Source organism: Manis pentadactyla, chromosome 3, assembly GCF_030020395.1.
Source record: "Manis pentadactyla isolate mManPen7 chromosome 3, mManPen7.hap1, whole genome shotgun sequence".
NCBI lineage: Eukaryota > Metazoa > Chordata > Mammalia > Pholidota > Manidae > Manis > Manis pentadactyla.
Genome location: NC_080021.1, coordinates 181,161,795 through 181,175,965, shown reverse-complemented (window position 1 = coordinate 181,175,965; position 14,171 = coordinate 181,161,795).

Below are 14,171 nucleotides of genomic sequence, written 5' to 3'. Positions count from 1 at the left end.
GCTATTCGGGGTCTTTGGTGTTTCCATATGAATTTTTGAATTATTTGTTCCAGTTCATTGAACAATGTTGCTTGTAGTCTCATAGGGATTGCGTTAAATCTGTACATTGCTTCAGGCAGGATGGCCATTTTGACGATATTAATTCTTCCTAACCATGAGCATGGGATGAGTTTCCATCTGTTAGTGTCCCCTTTAGTTTCTTTTAAGAGTGACTTGTAGTTTTCAGAGTATAAGTCTTTCACTTCTTTGGTTAGGTTTATTCCTAGGTATTTTATTTTTTTTGATGCAATTGTGAATGGAGTTGTTTTCCTGATTTCTCTTTCTGTTGGTTCATTGTTAGTGTATAGGAAAGCCACAGATTTCTGTGTGTTGATTTTGTATCCTGCAACTTTGCTGTATTCCGATATCAGTTCTAGTAGTTTTGGGGTGAAGTCTTTTGGGATTTTTATGTACAGTATCATGTCATCTGCAAATAGTGACAGTTTAACTTCTTCTTTACCAATATGGATTCCTTGTATTTTTTGTTTTGTCTGATTGCCGTGGCTAGGAACTCCAGTACTATGTTAAATAACAGTGGGGAGAGTGGGAATCCCTGTCTACTCCCCGATCTCAGAGGAAATGCTTTCAGCTTCTCGCAGGTCAATGTAATGTTGGCTGTGGGTTTATCATAGATAGCCTTTATTATGTTTAGGTACTTGCCCTCTATTCCCATTTTGCTGAGAGTTTTTATCATGAATGGATGTTGAACTTTGTCAAGTGCTTTTTCAGCATCTATCAGGATGATCATGTGGTTTTTGTCTTTCTTTTTGTTGATGTGGTGGATGATGTTGATGGACTTTCGAATGTTGTACCATCTTTGCATCCCTGGGATGAATCCCACTTTTTCATGGTGTGTGATCCTTTTGATGTATTTTTGAATTCGGTTTGCTAATATTTTGTTGAGTATTTTTGCATCTATGTTCATCAGGGATATTGGTCTGTAGTTTTCTTTTTTGGTGGGGTCTTTGCCTGGTTTTGGTATTAGGGTGATGTTACTTTCATAGAATGAGTTTGGGAGTATCCCCTCCTCCTCTATTTTTTGGAAAACTTTAAGGAGAATGGGTACTACGTCTTCCTTGTATGTCTGATAAAATTCCGAGATAAATCTATCTGGCCTGGGGGTTTTGTTCTTTGGTAGTTTTTTGATTACCACTTCAATTTCGTTGCTGGTAATTGGTCTTTTTAGATTTTCTGTTTCTTTCTGTGTCAGTCTTGGAAGGTTGTATTTTTCTAGGAAGTTGTTCCATTTCTCCTAGGTTTCCCAGCTTATTAGCATATAGGTTTTCAAAGTATTCTCTAATAATTTTTGTATTTCTGTGGGGTCCGTCGTTATTTTTCCTTTCTCTTTTCTGACACTGTTGATTTGTGTTGACTCTCTTTTCCTCTTAATAAGTCTGGCTAGAGGCTTATCTATTTTGTTTATTTTCTCAAAGAACCAGCTCTTGGTTTCAATGATTTTTGCTATTGTTTTTTTCTTCTCAATTTTATTTATTTCTTCTCTGATCGTTATTATATCCCTCCTTCTGCTGAACTTAGGCCTCATTTGTTCTTCTTTTTCCAATTTTGATAATTGTGACATTAGACCATTCATTTGGGATTGCTCTTCCTTTTTTAAATATGCTGGGATTGCTATATACTTTCCTCTTAAGACTGCTTTTGCTGTGTCCCACAGAAGTTGGGGCTTAGTGTTGTTGTTGTCATTTGTTTTTATATAGTGCTGGATCTCCATTTTGATTTGGTCATTGATCCATTGATTATTTAGGTGCATGTTGTTAAGCCTCCATGTGTTTGTGAGCCTTTTTGCTTTCTCTGTACAGTTTATTTCTAGTTTTATGCCTTTGTGTTCTGAAAAGTTCATTGGTAGGATTTCAATCTTTTGGAATTTACTGAGGCTCTTTTTGTGGCCTAATATGTGGTCTATTCTGGAGAATGTTCCATGTGCACTTGAGAAGAATGTGTATCCTGTTGCTTTTGGATGTAGAGTTCTGTAGATGTCTATTAGGTCCATCTGCTCTACTGTGTTGTTCAGGGCTTCCTTGTCCTTACTTATTTTCTGCCCGGTGGATCTATTCTTTGGGGTGAATGGTGTGTTGAAGTCTCCTAGAATGAATGCATTGCAGTCTATTTCCCCCTTTAGTTCTGTTAGTATTTGTTTCACATATGCTGGTGCTCCTGTGTTGTGTGCATATATATTTAGAATGGTTATATCCTCTTGTTGGCCTGAGCCCTTTATCATTATGTAGTGTCCTTCTTTATCTCTTGTTACTTTCTTTGTTTTGAAGTCTATTTTGTCTATTAGTACTGCAACCCCTGTTCTCTTTTCGCTGTTCTTTTCCTGAAATATGTTTTTCCATTCCTTGACTTTTAGTCTGTACATGTCTTTGGGTTTGAGGTGAGTTTCTTGTAAGCAGCATATAGATGGGTCTTGCTTTTTTATCCATTCTATTACTCTGTGTCTTTTGATTGGTGCATTCAGCCCATTAACATTTAGGGTGACTATTGAAAGATATGTACTGATAGCCATTGCAGGCTTTAAATTCGTGGTTACCAAAGGTTCAAGGTTAGCCTCTTTAATATCTTACTGCCTAACTTAACTCGCTTATTGAGCTGTTATATACACTTTCTGGAGATTCTTTTCTTCTCTCCCTTCTTATTCCTCCTCCTCGATTCTTCATATGTTGGGTGTTTTGTTCTGTGCTCTTTCTAGGAGTGCTCCTATCTAGAGCAGTCCCTGTAAGATGTCCTGTAGAGGTGGTTTGTGGGAAGCAAATTCCCTCAGCTTTTGTTTTTCTGGGAATTATTTAATCCCACCATCATATTTAAATGATAGTTGTGCTGGATACAGTATCCTTGGTTCAAGGCCCTTCTGTTTCATTGCATTAAATATATCATGCCTTTCTCTTCTGGCCTGTAGGGTTTCTGTCGAGAAGTCTGATGTTAGCCTGATGGGTTTTCCTTTATAGGTTACCTTTTCTCTCTAGCTGCCTTTAAAACTCTTTCCTTGTCCTTGATCTTTGCCATTTTAATTATTATGTGTATTGGTGTTTTCTTCCTTGGATCCTTTCTGTTGGGGGTTCTGTGTATTTCCGTGGTCTGTTCAATTTTTTCCTCCCCCAGTTTGGGGAAGTTTTCAGCATTTATTTCTTCCAAGATACTTTCCATCCCTTTTCCTCTCTCTTCTTCTTCTGTTACCCCTATAATATGGATATTGTTCCTTATGGATTGGTCACACAGTTCTCTTAATATTTTTTCATTCCTGTAGATCCTTTTACCTCTCTCTATGTCAGCTTCTGTGCGTTCCTGTTCTCTGGTTTCAATTCCATCAATGGCCTCTTGCATCCTATCCATTCTGCTTATAAATCCTTCCAGAGTTTGTTTCATTTCTGTCATCTCCTTTCTGGCATCTGTGATCTCCCTCCGGACTTCATCCCATATGTCTTGCGTATTTCTCTGCATCTCTGTCAGCATGTTTATGATTTTTATTTTGAATTCTTTGTCAGGAAAACTTGTTAGCTCTGTCTCCTTCTCTGGTGTTGTCTCTGTGATCTTTGTCTGCCTGTAGCTTTGCCTTTTCATGGTGATAGGAATAGTTTGCAGAGCTGGGACTAGTGACGGCTGGAAGGACTTCCTTTCTTGTTGGTTTGTAGCCCTCCTGTTCTGGGAGAACAGCGACCTCTAGTGGCTTGTGCTGGGTAGCTGCTTCCTGCCCGGCTGCTATGGAGTTTATCTCTGCTGTTGTTCTGAGCGTTGCCTGGCTCGGGCAGCTGCTCCAAAGTGGTGGAAACAAAACAATGACCTCAAAAAAAAAAAAAAAAAAAAAAATTTGCGCTCGTTCATCTTTATTCTCCAGCGTCAGCCTCAGGCATCTGCTCACCGGTCTTGCTGCCCTGTTTTCCTTGTATTGGGGTCCCTATCCCTTTAAGCCTTCCAAAATCGCTCGCCAAAACAAAACAGAAAAAAAAAAAAAATGGCCGCTCTCTTTTCTTATGTCCTCCTGCGCCAGGCCTCCGGTACCCGCTCACCGTTCTTGTTGCCCTATTTCCCTAGTATCCAGGGCCCCACGCAAGCACTGTGTCTGCGCTCTTGTCCGGATAGCGCGGGCTGGGTGTTCATCAGTCCTGGGCTCCATCTCCCTCCCTCTCTTCTTATTCTTCTCCTGCCGGGAGCTGGGGGGAGGGGCGGTCGGGTCCCGCCAGGCCGGGGTTTGTATCTTATCCTCTTTACGGGGCCCTGGGTTCTCGCATGTGTGGATGTGGTCTGGATGTTGTCCTGTGTCCTCTGGTCTTTATTCTAGGAAGAGTTGTCTTTGTTATATTTTCATAGATATATGTGGTTTGGGGAGGAGATTTCCGCTGCTCTACTCACGCCACCATCTTGGCTCCTAATCCATTTGAAGGAATCTTAAAGTGCCTTTCAAGTCTCTGCTTGCATCATGCTTACTACTGTCCCCTTAGCCTTAAAGTGTCGTAAGACTGGCCCAACTCTGAGAGGTTACTGAAAGGCTCTGCTTCTTAATGGGAAGGGGTAAAAAGTACTGTTTCAATTTTACAATCAGCCATGCTGTCTACATCACACACATACATGCACACATATAAATCCATATATCAAATACACATATCAACTTATCTAATATATGTATTTGTGTGCATATATGATTAAAATATAAACTAATGCCCTTTTAGGGCAACACAAAAATCACTTCATATCTTTGTAGATATATCAGATATCAAAAAAATTTATGCATAAGCAAATAAATGAAGGCATGTTATGACACTGCATTACTTCTCTCAGCAAGTCACATCACCCTATTTTTCTTTGGCGAAATTGAAGACCTCCATTATATGCTATTGTTTTGTATTTGGTTGCATAAATATTATCAGCAATATAATGTGTTGCCAGACTGCTCTGTGTATACAGAGTCCTATCCTATGCACTAAGGAGTAAAAAGAAAAAAAGTTTTAGATGGTGTAACTTAAACTCTACTTGAAGTGAACCTACAGATACATATGTACCATTAGCCTGAGCAGTAAATCCTACGTAAGTTAGTGTAATTGTTGGCACAGGGCTTTGACTGGAAGGACTCGGGTAAGATGACACCTGGGAAAATTGTATGATGAGTTTTGATGTCAAGAAGAGTACACAGATGTGCAGAAGGACTACGTAGGAGAGGTGTGAGGTAGATTCCTTGAAAAAATAGGAAGTATGTTAAGATAGGAGAAAAAAATAGTACCTGTAACATTGACCTAGGGAGCTTAATGTCATAAGCAAAGGAGAATTATTGAATCATTTTAGGAAAAAAACATAATCAAATTTGATAGTCACTCCTACATGTGCCTTCTCTAATTAGCAAGACTTTAAACAGCTCAAAAGTATAAAATTGCATTTTAACTTATTTTATCAGGTTTAATATAACCTACTTTTAGTAATTTTAAACTTGTGCAAAACATATCACCAGATATTTAAGTGTAAATGAGTCTGGTTTCCTCTTCTAATAATATAAACTGTAATTTAAGAAACAGTATAAATATGATTCTTACAGGGTACTCCACAAAATATGAAAAGTAATAAAAATTATCATGGAAGTAATTAAAGTTGGACATTGGTGAGGTTTTCCATGATGCATAGAATTAGATTAAAGGTTCAAGGTCTCTTTAGAAGTTGACTCTTCATAACACACAGTGTCAAATGTAACTTTTCCTGTTGTCTTTGAGTTTCTTTGCTTTTGGGAGTGGCTCTAGTAGAGAAGAAAACTAGGAGCTAAATCAAAAGCAGACCATAGTAAGACACTTTAAACTAGTTATTTATACAAGTCCAGCCTATCTGAGGGGAGAAGAGAGTAATGGTTAAAAAGAACTACAAATTGAGAATTTATTTGGAGAGAGAACTAGATGAGAAGTGGATGCAACTGCTGTGCACTTCAACTCACTGAATCTAGATCATTTAATAAATCAATAACACCCTAGTTCATTTAATTTTAGGTATATAAACTTTAATCTTCTCAATATTCAGAAACTTCAGATTGGGGTGGAATATAATGATATGGTATATACACCTACATAGATTTTTTTTTAAATGACAACCAGGAAAATGTAGTGAAATTGGAGTTAAAATAATAAAATATTTCAGTATGTAAGGATTGATTTGTTTTTGATTTTTTGAAGAAATAAATTAGAAGGCAGCTGTTAGAATTATTATTTTAAATGCAAAGTGTCTATTTTTCCTTCTCTCAAGGTGAATTGCCTAAGATGCTATCATAACATATTTAATGTTAAGTCTTTTAAAGTAGATCAATCAAGTTATATTCTCTAGTCAGTTATTATCAGTAAAACCATCCTCTTATAACATATATTGCTAAAACTTTTAGATAAACAAGTTTTTTTCTGAAAGAGTCTAACAAGAATTCCTATTCTAAATAGAATGTTTGGAAGTCAGCAGTTGGAAATTAACAGTTCTAACTGTTGAAATGTCTGGAAGTTAACAGTTTTAACAGTGTTTTAAATTCTTTAAGTCTTTGGGAAGAAAGCTCTTGATATCCTTTGGTAAGCAATCTTAGGCAGAACCTAAAGTGTATTGTGAAAAGTTATAGAACATGTGAAGACTTACCTAAAAGATTTTGGTCACAGATATGTGAATAATCACATATTTCCTTTCTTATCTTTCTAAACAAAGGTTAATAGCTAACCCAGAATTCATTATTATCATAACTCTTATATCACCAGCTTATTTACTTAAAGTTTTTCTTTAGGTTTTTCCATTAACTGAAAGTTGAAACCTGTGGCTTAGAGATACAGCCACAATCTTAAGTCAAAATCAAATCTATTCAGGACACACAATTTTATTTCACAAATCATCTGTGTGTATGTGTAGGAAAATAGTTATTTTTAACCATAATTGAAGTGTTTCCAAGCTAGTATAATAATGCTGGGGCAGGGAGGGTGGGGTGGTTTCATAAAGACTAAGGGAGTTTGTAAAGGAGCTACTATAATGAAGATGCATGGAATATTAATTATGTAGAAGATAAAACATAAGCAGATGATAGTGACAATCTATGGATTGGAGATAGAAATTTTAAGAATTGTTGTTAACAATAGTATTAGAGTATGTGAGCTAGAAGCTTAAGGACTATATGACTGCATTCTCTGAACCCTTAGGTTCACATGGATGTCTCGGTTAAATAAATGCTTTGGCCACAAGGAAAGTGACCATACAGTAGGGCTGGTTATGAAATTAGACCTTGCACTATGAGACCCAATGTCACAAATGATCCTTACCCTTGTCATTACCCTCCATAATTCATGCAGGTTATCTTCATGCAGGTCACATTTTCCCTCACCAAAAGTGGACAGCACCAAAAGCAAACTGCTAGCAAAATAATTTGGCCAAGTTACATGTTAGTAATTACCAGCGATGACATATTTAACAAAGATGACTATAATACCATCTCTTACTCTATAAACCCTTCTATATTATGATCTTCCTACTTGCCTATCAAAACATGGAGCAGAAAGCCAACCCTTGAATCTGGGTTGGCTCTAGTGACCTACTTATAATCAGTAGAATGAGGCTGAACTGAGACAGACTGACTTCTGAGGATAGGTCAGGAGAAGTTGTACATATTTTGCCTTGATCTCTGAAAACACTTGCTCCCTGTATGCACACTCTTCGGGGTCCCTCTCAAAATTCAGCTGCCATGCAGGGAGAAGTTTGGGACACATGAAGAGATCCTGAGTATATATTCCAACCTACAGTCTTCAGCTAAGCCTAGCTCTTAGTCATCCTAGCCTGTGCACCAGATGTGTGCATGTAGAAGCCTTTAGTTACTCTAGTTCACAACCACCTAAGTCATCCATGGCTGTTTGATTCTTCCCAACTGAGTCCCCAGACATTATGGAGACAGAGCAAGCCATCTCTCCTGTGCCTGTCCAATTCCCGATTCACAGAAACAGTTAGCATAATATAACATTTTTGTTTTATACCAGTAATCTGGTGTAGTTTGTTCGGCAACAAGGGATAATTTGAATAACACTTGCTCTCTTAGAATATGGTATTGCTATATCAAAACCTAAAACATTTGGCTTTGGATTTGGGACTGGGTCACAGGTATAAGCATAGCAGGTCTTGAATATGTTATTAGTAAGGGATTAAAGGAAAGTGAAAAAATACATATTATTCAGCTAGAAGAATGATGACCCTTATTTTATAAGTGGCTGGAATTATGGCACTACTGTCACCTGTGATAACATGAAAAATATCTAATAAACTAGTTACATTTGCTAAGGATATTTTCATGCTGAAGTTTTATTGTGCAACAAGGTTTCTTTTAGCCATGTATGATAAAATACAAATGAAGATAAATCAGCTTAAAAGGCATATTCCTCAGTTTTCAAGCAAACGTTAGAAAAAGTTCATAAAGGAGACAAGATCTGCTAATATTTGGGTAAAAAGTAGCCAACTGTTTTTCATTTCCAGCCTCTTCAGAATACAAAATAATTTCAAAGAAGTAAAGGGACTCAGGACAAATAATTAGATACTCAGTGTTGTCAGGAAAAAGTGGCCTCAGAGTAAAGATAAAGTCAAGGATGTGACTGAACATCTCTGTTAAACTCTCCAACAAAGTTAAAGTATTGCTTCTTGGACTCTTTGTAAGACAAGCAAAGCTTTACTAAGTAGATTCAGGATACCTTCTATTTCAAAGTAGACTTCTATTAAATTTTAAGGATGTTGCCCCACAACTGTGTCACAGGAAGCCCAAAGTTAAGAGAACCGATCACAGAAAGGTTTGTGGATGTGGCTTTCTTTTACTGGAGTGGATTTTAAATTGATACAGAAGCACCCCAGAATTTTTTAAAGAATTTTATAGCTTGGACTAAAAGTAACAAAAGCAATGCAAAATGAAGAGGTCTTTGAACCCAGCTAAATTGCAGAATTTCTGCTAAAGAGCAGTGGCTGCTGATACCTTTCATTTATCCGCTTTCTATGGCAATGTCTGTTGTGAAGATCCCATGTTTGATTTGCCATTATATCTTGAGATTTTAGGAGGAGGGTAACTGATCTCTTTAGTTTCCAAGCACATAAGAAAGAAATGAGCCCAAAGAGACTCATCTGTATCTCGCCCTGATTTAGATAATGAAATCCTGGGCTTCATTTACTAAGGATATTTTCATATTTTGGGGGTCTTCTGAAGTGGATGAATGCATTTTGGATGTGAAGAGATATGAATTGTGGTCAGAGGACATTACTGGAGAAGATTGTATTTTCCACACATGACTCTAACACTATCAGCTAACCTACATGCTCCTCTGCCATATGAACTTACCACTCCTGTAGCGAGAGGAGTCCAGTTACCCTCTACTTGAATCTGAGCTTTAGAAACTTATAATTAATGGAAAAGAGTCAAAGTGCCTCTTCCTGTTTTTTGAGGAGAAACCAGACAGCTTCTTCCTTGTTTTTTTAGAGTGCTCTCTCTCTCCAAACTCTCATTAAAAATTCAGCTGCCAGGCGTAGGAAATTCAAGCCACATGGAGACACCACATGTAGGTGCTCCATACTTCAACCTCCACTGAGGTCTTTCAGTCATCTCAGCCAAGGCACAGATATGTTAATAAGGAAGCCTCCAGGTGACTTCAAGCCCCAAACATTTATATCATATTAGCTGTTTAATTCGTCGAACAGAGGCTTCAGACATTTTGGAGCAGAGATAAGCCACCCCTATTACATCCCATCTGAATTTCCTATTCACAGAATCATAAACTTAAAAAAATGATTGTTGTATTCCATTGTAAAGTTTGGAACTATTTTGTAAGACAGCAATTGATAATTAAAACAACAGAAAGTTGATGGCAGGGATTAGTTCACAGAGTTGAAGAATGAACTTTGCAAACACTCAAGGTAGGCAATCAAGGGAGAGGCTTTTATTTAAAGATAAGGTGAGAGGACAGAGCTCCTTGTGCATGCCAGGAGGGGACAAGAGAGTCTGTTGTTGGGTACTGTCTAGGGGTTTATATCTTTAGGTTTAACTGAGATGTTTAGCTGTTATTGGTCCCAGCCTAAATGCTGCCTTTTTGTTTTAAGCAGACCTGTTGAAAATTGCCTTTATTCCTAATTTGGTGTTTCCATCCTAAAGAATTTGTGTGACTCTGACTTTGCTTAATGTTTAACACAGTTTCAGTAGGAGTTTCTGTGCACATTGTTACATTGTTCTGACTGTAATTATTCTGTTTTGCTTTTCCCAGAGACCCTCACCCTACTCTAAACCCACAGGCATAGTTCCTGTCTCAAAGTGACAATTGATTTTTTAAAATTTTCTCAATTCCTAATTCATATTAAGATTTTAACAACTCTTAATTGATATTATACTTATTCATATGAGGCTTTTTCCAGGAGAAGAATGTCTTGATGCTAAGCACAAACTAAAGCTAAGTATGACCAAATCTAACTACAGAGGAAGTCAAGAACGAATAACTGGAGCTGACAAAAGTACAGTTGAATCACAGGAATATATAGATTAAGGATTTATCAAGGCAGTGCAAGCTGTCTTCAGATATATGAAGGGCTGTCATGTGGAAGATGGATTAGAGTTGTACCATAGGGCTCTAATAGAGAGCAGAACTAATACCTCACATCACTAGGTCCAGAGAAGATTTTATACCTAATAAGAGGAAGTACTTTTCAGTTATCAGAGCAATAAGGTTGTGGACTGATTTTTGAGGTAGAAACTTATATGATTTTCTTTGAGGAAAGCCTGGATATTATAATAAAGGTAATTTTCTATAGAAGATTTTTGTTCTGGGTGAAATACTGGAGTAGGTATATGAAGAAATTCCAGCCATAAGATTGTGTAGGAGTCCCTAAAAGTCCTTATATTTTTATAGTACTCTACATTCAAAATTTAAGTTTGTGGAACAGTTAAAAGGCACAGGAAATCATCATATGCAGTGTCTCATTGACCTGTGCTTTCAGGGACAACAAAATTCCCAGTAATTATCCAATGCTCAATACCAAATTTTTAAAAATGCATGTTGGAACAGTTAATGAAACATCTTTTGTGCCTTTGCGTTAAGGCATAGTGACCCTAAAGTTGATGCTGTTTTATTTATATGTACTTCCATTTTACATATTTATGTAAGTATTCTTTCATATGTATTGCTTCATTCCTCTGAGGATTTTATGGATCCTCCATGAATATAAACAATAAAACAGAAAAGGAAAGGAGGGCCTGAGTAATTGAGGTGAAACAGAATAAGTACTACAGAAAAGTTAATACACAGGTTTTTCAGGACTTAGCATCTTATACTGATTGTAGGCAGACAGGGATGGAGGGGAAAAGGATGTGAGCAGAAAAAATATTATCATGGCCACCATCACGTTATCATTACCATTATCAGTGTCTTTGAAGTGACTGTATTGCTTACTGATCATTTATTCTTGTATCATAATCCTAAACATATAACATCCATTATCTCATTTAATCTTCAACTGAATCTATAAAGAAGGGAACTAAGGTCTAGGGAAAAAGCATGGCAGGCTTTAAGCTTATCAGTTAAATGGATTAATTAGGAATTAAACCCAGAATTTTATTATCACTAAACCCAGTTTGTTATTTTTACACTGCTATACAGCGTGTTGGTGTAGATAAGATCTACACTTCTTTATGGTGGAGGCTTTAACCATTAAAAATTTTATCAGTAGTAAGTCACCAAAATATCTTTCCTACTCTAGTTGGCATTTCCTAAAATTCCACAGTTAGGTACTTCCCTTTAGTTTTTGATTCAATAGAGAATATAAGTGTTCTTCATTTATCTGTGACTAACATGAAGAGGGATTAGCTAATACATTTCGCTAATAGATTAAATATAGACTTAACAGAATTCAGGGAACTAGAAAGGGGTGGGCACTGTGCAGTTGTCAAAAAGGCAAAAAAAAAGCCATGAAATCCAAGAGGAAAGAAGGGCTGTCTAGGACAAACATCTGTTATTTAGTATTTCCCACATAAAAGGCATGCAGTACATCATTCAAGGAGGTGAGGGATGAAGGATTGTACACTTTCATTTTGAAAACAATTATCTTGGGACCAGCAGATTGGGAACATGTAATGTACACAGTAGGTAGGTAAATTTGCATCCTAGTGAAGGTTGAATGTTGTAAACAAAGAAAAACATAGCTGATATTGAAAGAAACATTCCTGAACCTGTAGAAAGAATTGAGACAGATAAAGAGGAGTTTTCTAAATTCTAGATATTAATTTGTCAAATCTTCATCAGAATATTTCAGTAAGGACTGAAGAAGATGTGCAGACATTTAGGCAGGAGGTAGAGGCAATGAGGATGCTGGAGCTGGAGAGAGAAATCATTTAGAAGATTTCTGCTTTTGCTTGAAAGGTTTCTGAAATATTTTACATCATCCCAACAAAATTCTCTTAGCTGGAAAGAAATGAGAGCAAATCATATTCTTTTGTTAGTTTGATTTCACACTACTGTTACCAGAAATTTATGAGTGGATGCTAAATGACAGTTCATAAAAAGACTAAGATTCACGAAGTTTGAGCTATTAGATTTATTTTGAAAATATATGGGAAGAAGGCCTTTATGTACTTTGCCTCATACAGTGAGTTCAAATTCAAAACTTTGTATTTGAAGTTCAAATATTATAATTTAAAATTGTTTTTGATATGTTTCATAGTCTAGAAAAAGCATCCCTCAGATGCAATTTAAATTTATTATGAAAATAATGATGGTTACACAGATTTAAAATACTAAATGTCCTTAATGTCCCTACTTAGAAAAGGAGCTTAAATTCAAAATCATTTATTTAGATATTTTTCTCTCCATTTTCTCCTATTGAATTCTTTACTGAAACAATTATAGAATACATGCATATTTACAGAAGCAAATGAGTTGTGTAGATACAATTTCTAGGAGCTCACAATTTAATATTTATACCAATACTTCTACACTAAGAACAACTCAGATTTACGTTAGACTTGCTATTTGTCCAGCACTGTTATATCTGCTTCACATTCATTTTATTGTTCAGTTTCACAACAGTTCTGTAAGGTATTTCCTGTTAACATATGCCATAATTACAGATGAGGAAATTAAAGAAATGGAATTACAAATTTTTGAACAATTAAACTGTCTTTAGGCAGCTTATCTTAAAGGAATTGATGGGCAAATCACCAGGTTTAACTACATTTTTCTCAATATTGAAAAATGCAAAAATACAAGTACTTAATTAATCCTCTAATTTTTAAATAGTGGCATAGTGGTTTATGGTTGGTCCTCTAATTCTTATACCTAAGATAATGCACAAAACTGATTTTCAATATGTATATGTCCTGAGGTCTTTTGTCAGCAGATGGTTAAAAATGTTACTTCTAAAATTCTAGTTCCTAGTTCCTATAACACATTTTGTCTTCAATTATTTGGCATCACTAAATCATCACAAAAAATTTTTATTTAAAGTACATTTAATTAAATTAATTAGAAAACAAACAAACTTTCAAACATTCAGTGGATAGGCTAAAAATAAGCTCTGAAAATTTCAGGTGTAAGTTAGTCTAAACATTCATTCACTTCAGCAGTGACTGCTGGGACTTTATCAATGTCCTTGAGATAGATGCACTCGGTACTATATACTGGGTCTTCGCAAATTTTTAGAGATCCCACAGTCATGTGTAGAATATTTAAAAGTCCCGAAGGAATCTTTCATTCCTTCTTGCTCCACTCCCAGGATCCATTTATCTTCTTGTACTAGCCCTTTACTTCAGACAATAGTTATATTTGATATTTATTGTTAATAATGTACCAGGAAAATACCAAACATTTTATTTATAATTATTTTATTTAATCTTCACAATAAACTGTAAGATATTACAATATAACATTAAAATATCATCTTCATTTTAAGTGAAGTTAATGTAATTTGTCAGCAGCCGTGGCTCCCAAATCAAGTGAGGGTTTCTTTGATTCTGATGCTGACGCCTTCATTCAGTGCAGCCTCCTCGTTGTGCAGTTGTCACAGTTTCTGATATTTCTGATTGCTATTTCAGTCCCCTAGAGAATGAATTTCCCTTCCACTTGCAGTGTCTTCTGTCGTCTCTGCCTCCCTCAGCATCCTAGCCATGCTCTATGGTG